Consider the following 16,470-nt stretch of genomic DNA (forward strand, 5'->3'; position numbering starts at 1 on the left):
ACCCACCCTCAAAGGCACCGGCACCAGCCTCGCCTCATGGCAGGCTTCAATCCTGGCCTCGCAGGCCCCAGCACCGGTCTCACCACTTCCTTGTCATCTTTTTTACTTTGGTTATTCTGATAGGTTTATAGGGATTCTGCTGTGGTTTTAATTTGCTCTTTTGTGTGTGTGGTACTGGGGATTGAACCAGGGGCATTCTTCCTCTGAGGTACACCCCCAACTCTATTTTTTATTCTTTATTTTGTAAGAGTCTCACTAAGTTGCAGAAGGCCTCACTAAGTAGCTGAGGTTGGCCATGAACCTGCGATTCTCCTGTCTCAGCCTCCCAAATGCTGGGATTACAAGCATGCGCCACCATACCCGGCTGCATTTTATTAATTACTGAAAATATTAAGTATATTTTCATGTGCCTATTTGCCATTCCTTTATATTTATGGAACTGTCTAATCTATTGCTGTGTGTGTGTGTTTGTTTTTTTTTTACTCAGGAGTATTCTACCTCTGAGCTATACTCCAAGTTCTTCTTATCTTTTTAATTTTTTGTTTGGAAACAGGGTCTCTCTAAGGTTGCTGAGAGTCTCACTACATTGCTGAGGCTGTCCTTGAACCTGTAATACTCCTGTCTTAGCCTCCCAAACACTGGGATTACAGGCCTGTGCTATCATGCTCGGCTTTGTAGCTACTTTTCATTGGTTGTCTTACTGAATTCTAAGAGTTCTTTAAATATTCTGTACAGAGCCATCTCTCAGACAAGTGGTTTGTAGATATTTCCTTATCTTTCTTGTCATTCTCTTAACTGTCATTCATGGAACAAAAGTTTTAAATCTTAATAAAATCCAATTTGTCAGTTTTTTTCCTTTGGGGATTATGCCTTCAGTGTTGTGTCTAAGAAATCTTTCCCCAAGTTCCAAGATTTTTTTCTTGTTTTCTTCTAGAATTTTTATTGGCTTAAGCTCTGACATTTAGGTCTGTGACATATTTTGAGTTGATTTTTTGTGTAGTAAAATTTGTGATTTGCATAGAGAAGTTCAGTTGTTCCAGAACCACATACTGCACCCGGTCTTTTCTCCATTGAATTATCTTGACGTATTCATTGAAAAATCGGTTGAACATGTATGTGTGTGGGTGTGTATATGTGTTTGTGAGTGATACTGAATTTAAGGGTGTTCTACCTCTTAGCTATATCCCTGTCCCCTTTTATTTTGTAACATGATCTTGCTAAGTTACTGCATGGTCACCTCAAACTTGTCTCAACCTTCTAAGAACTGGGACTATAGGTGTGTACTACCATGCCCAGCTGAACATGTATGTGTAGGTATTCTGTTGATCTGCGTCTGTCCCTGTGCCAATATCATATGCAACTTGTACAAGCATGTCTTCAGTTACTAAAGGCAGTTCTATTTCTTCTCTCCAATCTGGATACCTCTTATTTTTTACTGCATTGGGTAGGTGCTCTGAGAGTATTACTATACTCTTCAGCATAGTATTAAATGGGATGAATGTTTACATCATTGGCTACTGGTTATTAACTCAACCTTCAGCCCCTGTTCCAGTCAGCAGCTTCATAGCCATAATCTAAAAAACCAACCTAACGTGACTTAGAGGAAGGAAGATTTATTTTCTTAGGTTTCAGCTTCAGTCCATATGAGGCCAGGGACCGTGGATCTCAGGGCATGGCAGTGGGAGGAGGAGAGGGGGTGGCACATGAGCTGTGCACCTCACATCATGGAATGTCGGAAGCTAGAGAGAAAGCAGAGGGAGGAGGAACTAGATATAATCCCCAAGGCTGCACCCCCGGGACCCGCCCCCTCCAGTAGGCCCAGGCCACCACCCAGGTAAATCTATTACAATGCATTTATACGCTGCTGGGATTACAACCCTGGTGACTCAACTATATCAACTCTGAATATTAATAAGTGAGCTCTTTAGGAGACATCTCATACTAACTATAACGTCTCCTCTCCCATCCTTAGAGGTGGGGTGGGGCTAATCTCTACCTCTAATCTCATGATTGGTTCCCTTGCCAGTCTGTCCCCATCCTAAGACTATCCAGGAGCCAATCAAGAGTCCCTTCATTCCTATCACCCAGGAAATTGTAAAGATCTTAGGAGATCTGGGTCAGGAACTGGAATCAAAGACTATATACCAGAACAGAAGGTCCTTCTACTATTTTTATTTTTATTTTTTGAAACTTGGAATTTAAGATTGAACTCAGGGGTGTTTTACCTCTGAGCTACAACCCCAGCCCTGTTTTATTTTTTATTTTGAAACAGGGTCTCACTAAATTGCAGAGGACTTCACTAAGTTGCTCAAGCTGGCTGCGAACATGCAATCCTTCTGTCTCAGCCTCTGAAGTACTAGGATTACAAGCATGTGCCACCGTGCCGGGCTCTCCTACCTTTATAAGAGTTTAGGAAGTCTATGTCAGAACCCAGGGACAGAGATCGATATTTATCTGTATTTTTATTACTGCATTTTCCTATGCAAAAATTTATTAGAATTAAACTTTTAGTAACTTTACAACTATTTGAGTTTTACTATTTCTTTTTTAACAGTTTGTGTTTTTGCCAGGTGTGATGGTACACACCCGTAATCACAGTACTTGGGAGTTAAGACAGGAGGATTGCAAGTTGAGGCCAGCCTCAGCAACTTAGGGAGACCCTCACCAGCTTAGGGAGACCCTGTTTCAAAATTTTAAAAAAGGACTGGGTTATAGCTGAGAGGTAGAATGGCCCTTGGTTTCAATCCCTGGCACCAAAACAACAACAACACAAGCTGTATCTTTTAAGAAAGTTGTGCATTTCATCTAAGTTGTTGAATTTATTGACGTAAAATTGTCAATATTCCCTTATTACTCTACTAAGATCTAGGATCTTTGTTGAAGTCCTATCAAGCCTAATATTGGTAATATGTATATCTTGTCTCTTTTTTTTTTCAGCTATTTCCTGAATGCAGAAAGACCACCAAGTACTGGTTTTTATTTTATTATTTTTGGTGGTACTGGGGGGGAACCCAGGGGCTTTTCTACCTCCGGGCTACACTCCCAGACCTATTTTATACTTTATTTGGAAACAGGGTCTCACTAAGTAGCTGAGAGCCTCACTAAGTAGCTGAGGCTGGCTTCGAACCTGTGCGATCCTCCTGTCTCAGGCTCCCAAGCGCGGGGATTACAAGCGTGCGTTACCACGCCCGGTACTAAACAGCACCAAGTACTGTTTAGATTCCCTATCCCCGCACTACAGGCTGGACACTGTCCCAGGCAGTAAACTAGACCCGTGGGGCTCACCTCACTTGTTGCCGTTCCCTCGAGGAGCAGTTCTGCACTCTTACCCAAAGTCTAAAAGCCACCGTTGCATGTATTTTGACTGATTCTTTAGCTGTCTCGGATAAGGAGGTCAATCCTGTTCCTGTTCTTCATGATGGCTGAAAGCAGAAATCCTTCATTCTTGCTTATGTAGCATCCCACAGGAGCGGTGTTCCGTGGCGTATGTAATCAGCTCCCTGCTGCTGGATATGTAGGCAGTTTCCAAATTCACTATCAGAGCCATTACTTCAGTGAATAACCTTTTTTCTACATCATTTCCCACACAAAATGGGAAATTATCTAGAATAATGTGTTACTTCTAGATCAAAAGTTATAGGCGCCTGGCATGGTGGCCTGTAATCTCAGTGACTCAGGAGGTTGAGACAGGACCAATTTGAGACTAACCTGGGCAACTTAGTGTTACAGTATGTCAAAATAAAAAATAAAAATGGTTTGGGTGTAGTTCAATCCCCAGCAATGCAAAGAAAATCTACAGAAGTTACAGGCATATTTTTTCTGCTACTGAAGATTAAATCCAGGGGCATTCTGCCTCTGAGCTTACCCCCAACCCTATTTTTTATGTCTTATTTTAAAAAAGAATCTCACTATGCAGAGAGCCTTGCTAAGTTGCTGAGGCTGGCCTTGAACTTGTGATCCTCCTGTCTCAGCCTCACATGTAGTAGGTTTATAGGTGTGTGCCACCATACCTGGCTGGTCATGGGCATTTTTAATTCTGAAAGTTATTGGCAAGTTGTCCTCCATAGCAGTTTTTGAATTTGCCTACTCATGTAGTTCAAGGTGATGCCTTCTCTTGTTTTATTGTATTTTCTTTACAGATTTATTATTTATATTTAAATTATTAAAGCTGGGCGTGGTGGCACACACAGTACTTGGGAGGCTGAGACAGGAAGGATGGCAGGTTCGAGAACAGCCTCAGCAAGTAGTGAGACTCTCATCAATCTATGAAGACCTGTTTCAAAATAAAAATAAGAAATAGGGCTGGGAGTGTAGCTCGGAGGTAGAATGCCCCTGGATTCAATCCCTAGTACCACAAAAATAAATAAATAAATAAATAAGTTATTAATCTATCAGTTTGGGGTTTGGGTTTGCTGTTGCTTTTTGGTGATAGGAGTGAGGCTGGGATCTAGGTTTCTTTATTTTTTTTCCCACATGGGTAAACTAGTACTTCATGATATTTTGGGGGGAAAATAACACTGAGTAAATTCAAGATTTTTATTTATGTAGCATCAATATTTTGACAAAAAGGGTCTTTATGCAGCTGTTTTGATAGGTTAGTTTTGACGTGAAATGCATTTCTCTAATACGTTCTCTTCCTCTGCCTCAGCCCTCGGAGCCCACCCAGTCCCGACCCCACCTGGGCACGGCCTGGGGCAGGCAGTGTGCGGAAGCACAGGGCCGCGGAGTCCCGCTGCTCCAAGGAGCCTGCCAGCTCCTGCTCAGGGCTTTGTGTTGTCCACTGGCAAATCCTCCTTCCTCCCTCAAGCCCAAGATACAGCTTCCCAGAATAAGAGAGATAGGGAGGGAGTGGGGCCAGGTCTAAAGGAACTCATTCATTGAGCACCTGCCGGGCTCCAAAGCTTGGATGAGGACTTTTCATGTGTTTGGTCTCCTGGGGTGGAAAGTCTCCCCTTTCCTCCACCTTGCGTATGGGCACAGTTCCTCTTTCCCCACCTGCACCACCACAGTGCCTCACACTCACTGGGATTATATTTAATCTTTATTTATTTATTTGTTTATTTATTTATTTGCGGGTCTGGAGATGGAACCCTGGGGTATTTGACCTCTGAGCCACATCTCCTGCCCTATTTTTTATTCTTTATCTTGAAACAGGGTCCCACTAAGTTGCAAAGAGCCTCACTAAGTAGCTGAGGCTGTCCGCGAACCACGATCCTCTGGTCTCAGTCTCTCAAATTCTGGGATTACAAGCGTGCGCCACCACGCCGGCTCTGTATTTATTCTGTACTGGTACGGCTCCTCCCGCAATAGACTCTGAACTTCTTCATGTAGAGGTGTGGTTCTGTTCATGGCTGCCGACATCTAGAAGAGCCTTTAGCACATAGTAGACTTATAACGTTTATTACAGATATTAATTTCTGCCCTTTGGAGGATGAGAGACTGAGGGTGTGAGAAATTTGTGTGTGTGTGTGTGTGTGTGTGTGTGTGTGTGTGTGTGTGGTACCAGGGATGGAACCCAGGGGCTTTCTACCTCTGGGCTACATTCCCAACCCATTTTATATTTTATTTGGAAACAGGGTCTCACTAAGTTGCTGAGAGCCTCACTAGGTAGCTGAGGCTGGCTTCGAACCTGCGCGATCCTCCTGTCTCAGCCTCCCAAGTACTGGGATTACAAGCGTGCGCCACCACGCCTTGCTTGTGATGAGACACTCTAGTGGACGGTTACTGGAGAAAAATAGTGATTGTGACATATTCTAATACGTGCTGCACTGGAGGAGACGTGGCTCTGAGACAGCAGGCTCCCAGGCTTTCTCACTTACCAAGCTGTGTGGTTCCTGGAAAACCCTGAGCATTACTTCATTCATTAGTCAAAAAAATGAAATGAGGTGATGTGTCTTGGGGCCAAATGTTAGATCATTCCAGCAAAATTAGACATGCAACAAGTGAATCCCATTTTCAGTGACTTTTGGTATCATTAAATAAGTTGTGGTGGTGGTGGTAGAACTGAGGATGGAACCCAGGGGCATTCTACCTCTGAGCTACTGCTCCAGCTCTATGTTTTTATTCTTTTTTTTTTTTTTTTTTTGTGGTACTGGGGGTGGAACCCAGGGGCTTTCTACTTCTGGGCTCTACTCCCAGACATATTTTATATTTTATTTGGAAACAGGATCTCACTAAGTTGCTGAGAGCCTCACTAAGTATCTGAGGCTGGCTTCAAACCTGTGCAATCCTCCTGTCTCAGCCTTCCAAGCACAGGGATTACAAGTGTGCACCACCACACCCGACCACAGTAGACACTTTTTTTTTTTTTTTTTGCGGGTCTGAGGACAGAACCCAGGGGTATTCAACCTCCGAGCTACACCCCCTGCCCTATTTTTTAATTCTTTATTTTGAAACTGGGTCTCACTAAGTTGCGGGTGGCCTCACCAAGTAGCTGAGGCTGTCCACGAACCGCGGTCCTCCGGTTTCAGCCTCCCAAATGCTGGGATTATAAGCGTGTACCACCACACCCGGCTCCACAGTAGACACTTTAAATCTTGGTTTAAAGAAAAAAACATGTCATGTGTGGTAATACACACTTGTAATCCATTTTGGGGGAGGCTGAGATGGGAAGATTACAGGTTCAAGGCCAGCCGCAGCAACTTAGGGCCACCCTGTTTCAAAATAATAGTTAAAAGGCCTAGTGGGTATTGCTCAGCAATAGAATGGCTCTGAGTTCAATCTCTGGTACAAGGGAAGGGGGGATTTTAGTTCATTTGAATATGCTTTGTTCTGAACTTAATTGACACGTTCTGTTTTCCTAGCACAACTTTGCTTCATACGTTTGAGTTGTTTTTCCTTTTTTGGTGAAGAGCATGATCAAATCTCATGTCTTTTGGAGGGTGACCAGTGGCGTCTCCAAGGCAAAGCCTGGGGACAACAACTTCAACAGAAAGTGGGGCCCTAGTCTGTGCTGTGGACATGCAGGCGAGCGGAGGCAGCCTCAGCCAGTGAGAGCCAGTAGCATCTGTTGAGTGTTTACCTTGTATCAGGTCCTGTTCTGAGACTTTTTCCTGTCTCTTCTGTTTTATCCTCCCAACAATCCTATGACATAGGTATTGTTATTAACCCAGTTTTAAATAGGAGGAAATAGAGGCGCAGAGAAGTCAAGCAATTTGTCTGAGGTCACACAGGTAGAAAGTGACGCAGCTGGGTCTTGAACCCATGGAGCCCGCATGCTTCACTACTGCATTCTACCTCCTGTCACAGCTGCCATTTCATGAGCAGGTAGTCCACACACAGAGGGTTAACTAGATGCCTGGTAGTGGCTACCAAGGTTCTGGTGTAAAAAGTGTCCCCCTGCCCAGCTATACACTGGCGAGAAAACCCCACTTCTCTTGAGAGACACTGCCTCAGGAGGGCCGGGGTGTGGTGTGTGTCTGTGACTCTTGTACTGCTGAGGATCATCACTGAAGTCCACAGTCCGAGCTGGCTGCATTCCCTGGAGTGCGAGGATGGCCGCTGAAACCTTGCAGAGCTCCCTGAGGCAGGAAGTCTGGAGCGCTGACACAGCCCCAGCTGCCTATTTTAGGACCCTTGCGTGAGAAGGTGCAGGAGGCTTGCTGCGCTGCCCTGGGGGCTTTGACAGCGCATGGGCTCCTGGCCAGGGTAGCTGGTATCCCCACATTCCAAAGCCCTCCCCTCTCTGCCCTTCTAGAGAAGGATCCTGGGATTTTTATCACTAAAACACGAGGGAGGTGTGGTCAGATTGAGAGGCATCCTAGTTAAGAGTTTTCTCTTACCAGAAATTAAAGAGGAGATCCTGGCATGGTGGACACACTTGGAATCCCAGTATTTTGGAGGCAGAGGCAGGAGAGCTGCAGGTGTGAAACCAGCCTCCAAAACTCAGTGGTGCTCTCAGCAACCTCATGAGACCCTGTTTCCAAATAAAACATAAAAGAGGTCTGGCCCAGAGGTAGAAGGCCCCCGGATTTCGTCTCTAATACTAAAAAAGAAAGGAAGAAAAGAAGTAAAGAAGGAAAAGAAAAGAAACTACAGTGAAAAATAGAGGCGTTCCTGTTTTTCTGCTTCTGTGGAACCGCTGTCCTTCTAGCCCAGGGCAAGATGGGCACACACTCCCCCTTAGAGCAGATAAAACTGCATCACAGTTTTATCTCCTTCTCCTTGTTTCCCTGGCCTCCACTCCCTCCTCTGCCTTCTTGAAAGTGCTCTTGTCCAGGTCAACAAGCCCTTACAGACACACACAGTGGGGAGGTGGACCTTCTCTTTAATGATGGCTCTTCCTCCATGTTTTAATCTCTCTCTTCTCATTCTTTGTCCATGCTCCCTCTCAGCTCTCTGCGGCCTCTCTGCTGGTGTCTCTGTTGCAAGCAGCCTCCTCTCCCTTGACACCTGGAGAGGCTGGTGTTTGCAGGGGTCCGTCCAGCCCTCCTGTCTTCTCGCCCCACTGCTCCAGGGAACATGTGCTGCTGACCCTCCGATCTGTTTCTCTACTGACCTCTAGCCCAGAGGCCCACCTTCCTGCAGATGACTCTAAAGCATCTCCAACTCACTGTCCCCTCAGTTGTTATCCGATTTGCCATTATCCCCCAAATTTCCAATAAATCAGATCAGTCCATGTTGCCTATTTTAGCAAGTGACACTACCATCCACTGTCACCTGGACCAGAAATCTGGGGCTGATCTCTGTCCTTCCCCTCTCAACTGAAGAGCCAAGAGGCCAGAGTCCTGACACTTTTGTCATATCCCAGGACACTTCTCCTCTGAACTCAGCCCCTTGCCCTACGCCCCGACCCTCCAAACTACCCCACTCCTCGGAAATGGGGATCTTCCTTTCCACCGGCCTTCATATCACTATTTAATCATTCAGGTTTCTCCATTCCCTTGAAAAGAACTGCCGCATCGATTCTACCTACTATGTGGTACACCTAATGTGTGCTGCACACCTACTGTTTCCTTCATTCAACAGAGTGCCAGATATTTTTCTAGATGCTAGCGCGTTGGCACGTTTAAAATGCATGAAACCTTTGCCCTCAGAGATCTTAGCATGGCAGATACAGACAACCTGTGCGTACCAAATGTCACACAATTGTTAGAACATTTACCAGGTGCCAGCCACTGTGCCAAACACTGGCCATCCATGACCTCAGTTAGCCTTTACAACAACCCAGTGAAGTCAGTGCTGTATCCATATCATACCTGAGAAAGCTGTGACTTGCCCAGCAGAACCAAGAATCAAACTCACCAAGCCCACCTACGTGCTGAACCATGGCTCCAAGCGTGAGCCTAGAGGGGCATGCAGACTCCTTGTGCGGGAGGGTACCTCTTACAGTGGAGCCTGTAGGTGCTGGGCCTTTGCCCTGGGACAAGCAAGGGTGCTCAGCAGCTGAGGCCTCTGCAGGGTGTGCACACGTAGCCTGCTTGGGCTGATGGGCCAAATGCCTGCCCTTGACCTGCCTGTACTCCAACTCAGTGCTGGAGGAACGGCCATCTATTTCCTGTTGGTTCCTCTGCTGTCTATTTCCCCCAAATGGTCCTTAGCATCAGCTGCTCTGACCTGTGAGAATCAATTCACTTTTTGGGTTTTATTTTTTTATTCATTTTGGTATTCAGGATTGAACTCAGAGGCATTTTGCCTCCAAGCTACATCCCAGCCCTTTTTATCTTTTATTTTGAAACAAGGTTTCCCTAAATTTCTGAGGCTGGCCTCAAATCTAAGATCCTCCTGCCTAAGCATCCCAAGCACTGGGATCACAGGTGTGCACCACCATACCTGTCTCATTTTTTGATTTTTAAACTAACTCTACATCCTGTCTTAGTTTACCCTGTCTGCTTTCTCCATCATTTGAGGAACTCAGAACCCCTTTGCCCTCTAGCTGTGCACCCCATCTCTTTCTTCTTTGCTGTCTTCTAACCCTCCTACGTAGGGCCACAGTAGATCATCAGAAGTTGTGTTTGGTTTTTTTTGGAAAAATCTCCTTCAGAGGCATAGGGACCTGCAGTGCTTTGAACAGGTGAATGCTGAATACCCACCTGTTCAGCTCTCCCTCGTTGTGTGTGGCAGGAGAAGGGCTAGGCTTTGGCCTTCCAGATTTCCCAATGGTCTCAGAGTGCACCTTTGCTCCTGCCCCAGGTCAGAACCTGGACACCCACCTTATCCTGTGCCTGTGCCTGGGGTGGGACCAGGCTGCAGCTCAGTAGAACAGGGCGGGCACTGGCCAGTTTGAAGCCTGTTGTGTGTTGTGGAATTAAAAGTGATATGAGGATGGGTGTGGTGGCACACGCCTATAATCCTAGTACTTGGGAGGCTGAGACGGGAGGATCGCAGGTCCACTGCCAGCCTGTTACTTAGTGAGACCTTGTTTCAAAGTAAAAAATAAAATAGGGCTGGGAGCATAGCTCATAAGTAGAATGTCTCTGGATTTGATCTCAAGTACCACAATTTTTAAAAAGTGATAAAAACTGGTTTGCAACAAATTTCTTTCTTTTTTTTTTTTTTTTTGTGGTCCTGGGGATGGAGCCCAGGGGCTTTTCTACCTCCGGACTACACTCCCAGACCTAAGTAGCTGAGGCTGGCTTCAAACCTGTGCGATCCTCCTGTCTCTGCCTCCTAAGTGCTGGGATTACAAGTGTGTGCCACCATGCTTGGCCCTAACAAATTTCTTTTAAAGAGTTGAAAATAAGCCAGGCATGGTAGTGCATCCTTGTAGTCCCAGTACTTGGGAGACTGAGACAGGAGATGGCAGGTTTATGGCCAGCCACAGCTACTTAGTGAGACTCTTAGCAACTTAGTGATGCCCTGTTTCAAAATTAAATAATAAAGCCGAAGGTGGTGGTGCATGCTTGTAATCCCAGTATTTGGGAGGCTGAGACAGGAGGATCTGGGTTCAGGGATAGCCTTAGCTACTTAGTGAGACCTTGTTTCAAAATAAAGAATTAAAAAATAGGGCTGGGGGTATAACTCAGAGGTAGAATGTCCCTGGGTTTCATCTCCAATACTACCAAAAAAAAAAAAAAATTAAATTAAATAGGGTTAAGGGTATAGCTCTGAGGTAGAATGCCCCTGGGTCTGACCTCCGGTACCACAATAAATAAATAAATAAACAAACATTTATAGCCAAGTATAATAAGTTTATCTTGGCAAATCTAACAATTTTTAAATGGGACATTTTTGTGGTACTGAAGATTGAATTCAGGGGTATTATTCCACTGAGCTAAACCCCTAGCCTTTTTAAAAACTATCCTATTTTAGCCGGGCGTGGTGGTGCACGCTTGTAATCCCAGCATTCAGGAGGCTGAGACTGGAGGATCGCAGTTCGTAGACAGCTTCAGCTACTTAGTGAGGCCCTTTTTCAAAATAAAGAATAAGAAAATAAGGCAGGGGGCGTGGCTCGCAGGTCTAATGTCCCCACCAGACCTGCAATAAAATAAAATAAAATAAAAATAAAAACTATCCTATTTTGAAACAGGTTCTTACTAAATTACCGCATACTGTCCTCAAACCTGCTGCAGTCTTTCTGTGTCAGCCTCCCAGTACTGAGGTTACACACCCCCAAGCCCCGTGGGGCTTTATGTTTTAAATGTGGATTTAATTTATCTAGTGATTTATTTTTATTATATTTTATACCACCTTCGTTTTGTAATAGAACTAAAATTTACAAAGTAAAACCAAGCTCAGAGAGTTGAGAAGCGCTGGATCATTACAGAAGGGCACAGTTTTCTGAAGTGAACAGGACAGGGTGGGCTCAGACCTCGCTGAGCCGCCCTTTGCCCATCCGTACTGCCTGTCTCAGGGTGCGTGGAGCCACGTACATCTCCAGGCACAGGCGCCCTGGACGGTGAGGGCAGGGGATGCCCTTAAGCCGGAGGCTGACGAGAGGGGGCTAGTGGAGGCCTGCCTGAGCTGTGCCAGGAAGCTGAGGCTTCAGGCGTGAGACCAAACCCCCTGGCGGAGGTGGCTTCTCCCCTTGCAGCCCCAGCTCCAGGCTTCTCCTGGCTGGCAAGCAGGAACCCTGGAGGTGTTTGGAAGTGCAGTCACTGCTGAGAGCAGGCAGACCGGCTGCATTCCTGTGGTATTTGAGGATTGATCTTGTCAGATTAGCAGCTTTGCTTTTCTTGGTTCAGGTACAAGATCCCCACGTGGGGAGCCCTGCTGCTTGTGAAGAGCAAGGGCTGGTGAAAGCACAGAACGTGATCCTGGCCCTTCTCCCAAGCCGTGTGAGGACCGGGGCCAGGACAGCCCTGCGCCTGCTCCGAGCGAGAGGGCGGCTCCAGGCTCTGCGCCACAGAGGGAGAGTCAGAGCCGGGCTCTGGCACCTTCAGGATGTTTCCTGCGTCCCCCTCTCTGTCTGCACCTGTGCATGGCCTCCCTGAATAAATAGCCAAATAGCCAGAGCTGGAAGGGAGGAGTGTAGCCGAGGCCTCACCTCTCCCAGGTGGAGGCAAGAGACCAGCCCATGCCTGCCCTCCGTCATGGGAACTTTCTTCTCTCTGTCCTGAGTGCATGCAGAGTCCAGGCCTGGGCAAGAAGTAGCCCGAGGGGAGCCCCTGGAGAGAGCAACGCGCATCATCAGGAAATCAAGCCCGCTGATGGCCGGCGGTGGTGTCTAAGTGCCGCCTGTCTTGGGACAGACCCATCTCCCTTGGATTCCAGGACGGAGATGGGGTTTCCTGTAGTGGGACAACTTGAGAGCATAGTTGGAAAGTGAACGAGATGCTGCTGCATCTTCACTCTGCTGCTTGGCCCTCCAGATAGAGTGTCTAATGCAGGGCCAGCTGCAGAGCTTGTCCCAAGGAGCAAACGCCCAGGTGAGCCAGGCCCACCCCGTGGGCAGGGCATGTGCTTGGGGTCTGAGCTCAGAAGCCAACTCTGGGGCCTGACCGGGGCTGGCTCGGTGCCTGCTGTCTCCACGAGCCCTGCTCCCTTGCGTCCAAGGTGACTGATCAGTGAGCTTCTTTCCAGGTAAAAGGCTTTCTCCATGTCGTTACCGTCTCCTCCCTCCATTCCACGCCTACCCCCTGACTAGCAAGAGGGATTAAAAGTAAGACTGCTCAGCTTGATGGTCTCCCTAAGCAGAGAAACAGCAAGCTCTTTGGAGCCACTCCACCCCTGCCCCAGAAGCAGCGATCTTTATTTAACATGGTCAGAAACTTCCTCCGGTGGAACCAATTCTGCTGACCACCTAGTGTGCCTGGGGCAGAAAGAGAAAAGCGGGAGAGGCAGCAGGACAGAGCACAGAAAACTGGAACTGAGAATGTTGGGAGAAATAGGATGCAGGGGTGCAGGCCGGCCGAGCAGAGCTGTCAGCACCTGTGCGTAGGGCCCAGGCTTAGGAGCAAGGGCTGAGCCTGGCTCTGCCCACCTCTGTGCCAGGCCTCACGAAGGGAATTTGCTAAAGGAAGAAAAGAAAGACCAGTTATTCTGTGCCACATAGCTGCATCCCAGGCTGAACTTCTGTGAACAGAAGGTCTCTTCCTCGTCCAGCCATGAGCCCCTTGCAGGAGGACAGGTCTTAGAAGCTGGTTACAGAAAGGGTACCCTTTGCACCTGGGCCATGAGGGTCAGAGCCGCCGTGTTCCATCCTGCTGGAGTGTGTTCATTTCCCCACAGGCTATGACTGAGCTGATTACTGGCTGCATTTCAGACTTTCTGAGGACAGGCCTGGATTTCAGGAAACAGGGAGCTTTGTGGCAGGGCAGAAGTGGTCTGGTCATGCTCAGACTGTCACCTCTTGGCCCTGCGGTGAGGCCAGTTATGGGAAGTGGGGAAGGGTGCCTTTGCCCCCTGACCTCAGCACGGGGTCACTGGTCCTTGGGTTAGAGCCAAGCCAGTGCCCATGCCAGGCGCACAGTGTCATGCTGTCTTAGCAGAGCCCAGTGCAGCCGGGAGCTCCCTCCTTCAGTCTGTGCGAGCCAAGGGAACTTGGGCTTTGGTGTCGGGCAAACCTGGCTTCCGTCCATCTCCGTAACCTGGGGCAGGCTCCTTATTAAGCTGAACTTCAGCTTCCTCCTCTGCAAAATGGGAATAGCAGCCCCTATCCCCATGGGCAGGTGTGGGGATTAGGAGACATCAAGTCAGTTAGGTGGTGGCCTGCAGTCAGGGCAGGAAAAGGTTGCTGCTCTTCTGTCCTCCACCCTACCCCCAGGCTCTGCAGACACTGTCTGGTAGTATGTCTTGGCCAGCAGCTGGCAGGACTTGCGTAGACTGCGTACCAGCCAGGTGAGTGGCATTCGTTGGTACAGGAATGCTGCGCGTATGGGAAAGTGTGGCTGCTGGCAACTGCAGCCACACAGGGTGCAACTGATAACTTGTAATTTAGTTTTTTATTTTTAAGCCTCTGACCACCTTATGGAGCTGTCAGGGCACCAGGGAAGGGATGTTTCCTAGCACCTAACCCCGGGCAGCATGGCCTTACAACCACAGCCTTTTACACCTGTAGGCTGCACATGCCTTTCCTAACCAGGGCAGCCACCCCACAGCTGCAAAGCAATCTCTGCCCACAGAGCCGCCTGTGGCCACTTCTTCCCTCAGCAGGGGCCTGAGCGAGGCAAGCGCCCAGCTTGGTGGCCTGTCCACATGTCCCCCATCCCCTTCAGAGGCCATCTCCCATGAAGCTTTTCCCACCCTGGGCTCCACAGCCCTTAGTGTCTGTCCGTGACCCTCCGTGTGCGCTGCATCGCGCTTCCCCTTTAATTTACCCTGTGTCACACTTAGTGACTGGATGAACCGGGGCAGCTCCCGTTTCGCTTGTCTTTATCTGACCTGGCTCCGTGCTCCGGAGGTGCTCGGGTCCGATGGGCTCCTGTGCGCTCTGCCCAGCCAGGCCCACCGTGCTCCTGTGCTCAGCCGCATCAACCGTGGGAAGAGTCTAAAGTGACTCTGAGGAGAGGTAGAGATCTAGATCATTCTTCCCTCAGAACACTGAGTTTGATGTCCTCCCTCGATTAGCTCAGACAAGTTGGAATTTTGTGCCTGTTTGATCGCTCTTATGATATGTCTTTACTGAGTACCAGGCACTGTGCTGGTTGCTGTGGTGATGGTTTTGTAAAATGCAGACAGAGAAGGGGATGGTGGCGCATGCTTGTAATCTCAGTACTTGGGAAGCTGAGACAGGAGGGTTACAGGTTTGACGACAGCCTCAGCAAGTAGTGAGACTTTTCATCAAACTAGTGAAGCCGTGTTTCAAACTAAACATAAAATAAGGCTGGGGAGAGAATAGCTTGGAGATAGAATACTCCTGGGTGTAATCACCAATACCACACACATACACAGAAAATAAAATGCAGAAAGGACCCTAGCTCGACATCTGGGAGAAATACACTGAAGTGATACCTCGGGGTTCTGGGGATCCCTTCCAGTCATGTTAGAAAGTGAAGAACTTGGCCAGACACCACCCTCCACACTGCATTTCAGCAGCTGGCCCTGGACTGGTTACGGCACACGCCACTGCTGCGCAGTGGGGTTGCAGGGCAGCCCCCAGCCTGCCCAGCCTCAGGCTGTCTGTCACACAGTAGCTCTGCGGGCACAGCAGGAGCCAGAGGATGACAGCTCTGGAGCCTCAGAAAAGCTGGCTTGTGAATGACAATTGCATGGACCAGGGTCATAGACAAACACAGATGACATCTGAAAAGGCTCCTCTGAGCCAGGCTTCTTGGCACATTCACCAAGTCAAGCCCAAACAAAAGGCTGTTGATGACATTTCTTCTGCACAAGTCACGGAAGGCTTCAGGCTTGTGAGGGTGAGCAATTTCTGTTTCTGCAATTCAGAGACCATAAAGAATGAAGAATGGTTTGGGGAAAGCGTGGCTCCATCATTAAGCCAACGTCCGCCCCCTACCACTGGGCATGTCTGCACAGAGTGTGGGCTTAATCCTGGGAGCCCCCTTCAGAGAATGTCCTCAGGGCAGGGCACAGGAGAGAGCCTCCTCCACCTCCTCTACCTATGTGGGGGCTGTGCCAGGCCTCCAGCCAGATCAGCCCCTCTCAGTACCCCATCTGGACCCTGTCCGTGGTGGCTGTTCACCCCACTCCTGAGCCGTGGTCCATGAAGCAGCAGGGCAGGGCAGCTTGGCCCACCCAACCCATGAGCCAGCCAGATGGCCCCACCCTCCCTCCAGCAGCCCAAGAAGCACCTGGGCAGCCCATCTTAGCAGTTCAGGCTGCAGAGACCCCTAAACAGCAGCCAGACAGCCCCATTCACCCTTCCTCTGCCCCCAGATAGCCAGGAAGCCCCACCTACCCACCTCACTCCCAAAGAGCAGCCAAGTGTCAGCTCTGAGGAGCTTGGCCCCTTGAGGCCCCCGGGAAGCTGACAGGTGGCGCTCACTTCCTACCCCAACCCACCATGACCCTGGGGAGCCCTGTGCACCCACTTTCAGCCCTGGGAGGCAGGCTTCCCCAAGTGGCCGAGCCCTCCCAGTGCTCAGGAAGCTTCAGGGTGATGCCACCCATTCCGCTGGTTCCCAAGAATCA

At 48.6% G+C, this 16,470-nt stretch overlaps 1 protein-coding gene across 14 annotated transcripts in view; it reads left to right on the forward strand.

The window, feature by feature from the left end:
• ST3GAL3 (ST3 beta-galactoside alpha-2,3-sialyltransferase 3) overlaps positions 1–16,470 on the forward strand; it is a gene marked incomplete at both ends in the record, with an annotated part of 197,677 nt that overhangs the window by 124,061 nt on the left and 57,146 nt on the right. The window lies entirely within an intron of this gene.

This window comes from Muscardinus avellanarius, assembly GCF_963383645.1.
Source record: "Muscardinus avellanarius genome assembly, chromosome: 3".
Classification (NCBI taxonomy): domain Eukaryota; kingdom Metazoa; phylum Chordata; class Mammalia; order Rodentia; family Gliridae; genus Muscardinus; species Muscardinus avellanarius.